A 201-nucleotide genomic window follows, 5' to 3' on the forward strand; every position below is an offset into this window, starting at 1 on the left:
AGGAAAACAAAGCGAGATGCCTTGACATGTATCGGCGTTTCCGGAGCTAAGGTGAGGGGGATGACTTGCAAGTTTTAGCACCGGAAACCTTTCTTTCTTTTTTAAGCACTGACATTTTCTTAAACTCGAACCAACTATTCTCTACCACTTTTATTAGGTTATAACACTAATCAACCGATATTTCTTATTCAATATGTTATT

Source organism: Penaeus monodon, chromosome 32 (assembly GCF_015228065.2).
Source record: "Penaeus monodon isolate SGIC_2016 chromosome 32, NSTDA_Pmon_1, whole genome shotgun sequence".
NCBI classification, from domain to species: Eukaryota; Metazoa; Arthropoda; class Malacostraca; order Decapoda; family Penaeidae; genus Penaeus; species Penaeus monodon.